The sequence below is a fragment of the Dendrobates tinctorius genome, unplaced genomic scaffold, assembly GCF_039654945.1.
Source record: "Dendrobates tinctorius isolate UK_male_01 unplaced genomic scaffold, ASM3965494v1 ptg000708l, whole genome shotgun sequence".
Lineage (NCBI taxonomy): Eukaryota > Metazoa > Chordata > Amphibia > Anura > Dendrobatidae > Dendrobates > Dendrobates tinctorius.
This window is the reverse complement of record NW_027362352.1, coordinates 47,501-50,000: the sequence shown is the minus strand read 5'-3', so window position 1 is coordinate 50,000 and position 2,500 is coordinate 47,501.

Genomic DNA, 2,500 nt, shown 5'->3' with positions numbered 1-2,500 from the left:
TCATCCCCCCCACTAACGTAGGGGCTCGGGAAAGACTAGTGGCGCGGAGCTCGGCAGCGGCGTGGAAACGCCACCCACCGCCGCCGCTCTCGCTGGTGCCCGCCGCGGAGGCCGCCCTTCGGGCGATGCGTGGCACGGACCTCCGCGGGCAGGGCTGCGCATCTGGAACTTCGAAAAGGGCCGCCCTTGCTAACACTGTGCTTCCCCACGCGGGGAGCGATTCGGACGGCTGGCCCCCACGCCGGGGTGGGTGGGCGCCCCGCCGTTCGCCCGCGTGGGTCGTCAGACCACTGTTCATCGTTCGGTGCGATTCAAACTTCCCACAGCTCGGCCGCCTCCGTCCTCGAACGGGAGGTGACGGCCGGCGTGCGCGCCCAAAGATAGGTGGTGGAAGCCCGGGGGTACAGGAGGAAGGACACCGCTCACCGTAAACCGACGCGAGCTCCAAAGCCCGGGTCGAGCGAGCAGCACCACCTCCCCACCCGGGAGCGCCGTGCCAGATCGATCGGAGGATAAGACCGCTCTGAGAGGACATGGACGAGAGGGGCGTCCGCCTTCCGGAGCCCCCCCTTTCGGACGAGGACTCCGGATTTGCCCCCCGAAAGCCATCACCTCCAGAGAACCAGGGACCGCCGAGGGAGGGTCTGGTCAGGCTTGGGTACCCCAGCATTGCCTCTCTCGCTTGGGATGCACGATCGGCAAAAGTCCCTCTCGGAGCTGTGGAAGTTCGGTCTCAGCCGGAGTGCGCAACTTCCAGACGAGAGGGACCACATGCCAAGTCGCCTACCCAAGTCGGGGAACCAGAGAAACAACTGCTTTCTATCGGGGTAGAGAGACGACACTCTCTCAAGTACATTCTGCCAGAGGTGCGCATTCCTATGTATTTGCATTGCGGGACAACGTCCCCACTTTAAGGGGACGAAGTCGGAACTGTACCCGGCCTCAAGTCACTGTAGGGCGGATGCGGCACCTAGAAAATTCCTCATTCCGGTTCTTTTTCACTTAGTCGTTTTTTTTTTTGGCAAGAATGTACCCCAGGATGGCCAAAAAGCCAAAGCCAGGGACTGAGAACCATCGAGCATGCTCTGAGGGGACATAGTCAGAGGGGGCGTCCGCCTTCCAGAGCCCTCCTTCCCACGAGGACTCCAGATTTGCCCCCCCCCCCCTGACAACAGCCATCGCCTCCAGAGAACCAGGGACCACCGAGGGAGGGTCTGGTCGAAGCTCAGGTACCCAGGATAGCTTCTCCGGCTTGGGCATGGACCGCCAGACAAAGCCGCGGACCATGAACCATCCAGCCTGCTCTGAGGGGACATAGTCAGAGGGGGCGTCCGCCTTCAAGAGCCCTCCTTCCCACGAGGACTCCAGATTTGCCCCCCTGACAGCCATCACCTCCAGAGAACCAGGGACCGCCGAGGGAGGGTCTGGTCAAAGCTCACGTACCCCAGGACAGCTTCTCCGGCTTGGGCACAGACCGCCAGACAAAGCCGCGGACCATGAACCATCCAGCCGGCTCTGAGGGGACATGGTCAGAAGGGGCGTCCGCCTTCTAGAGCCCAAACTCGGCCACGGACTCCAGATTTGCCCCCCTGAATGCCATCACCCTTCAGAAGACCAGGGACCACCGAGGGAGGGTCTGGTCAGGCTCAGGTACCCCAGGATCGCCTCTCTCACTTGGGACGCACGACCAGCAAAAGTCCCTCCTGGAGCCGTGGAAGTTCAGTCTCGGCCGTATTTTGCAACTTCCACGACAAGAGGGACCACCTTCTAAGTCGCCTACCCGAGCCAGAGAACCATAGGAACAACCGCCATACATCGGGGTAGAGAGAGCCCACTCTCTCCTATATTCTCCCGCAGGTGCGCATTACTATGTATTTGCATTGCGGGACAATGTACTTCAATGAGCGGGACAAAGTCGGAAATGTATCCGACCTCCTGGAACTGTGCGGCTGCTACAGCAGTCAGAAATTCCCCATTCCGGTTCTTTTTCACTTGGATTTTTTTTTTTGCAATTTTTTGCCTAAAACGTATTCCTCCAACATGTACTAGCTCATGACACTTGAAATTTTTGAGCCAATTGATAATAACAGCTTTTTAGAGCTCAAAAACAAAAAAAATTTGAGCGAACAAAAAATGTTCGAAAATGACCTCAGCTCCTGGAACTGTTTTCGGTACACCTCCAGAGAGGCTCCCCTGCCTGGAAGTCTGTCACTGCTCAGCTCGAAATTTTTCTAAGTCCCAAAATTCGGTTTTTCATCCAAAATTCAACTTTCTGCCCAGGATCCACAAACTTTAAACCCAGTTGGGGGACCCTCCCTGGGGGCCCTACAACATACTGAAGCCCCCCTGTGGTGGAAGTAGGGGAATTTACTTATTTTTACACAAAATCACAAAATTCCATTTTTTGTTCGCAAAACACTTTTTTGTCCTCAAGAAACTTTTTTGTCCTCAAAACACTTTTTTGTCCTCGAGAAACTTTTTTGTCCTCAAGAAACTTTTT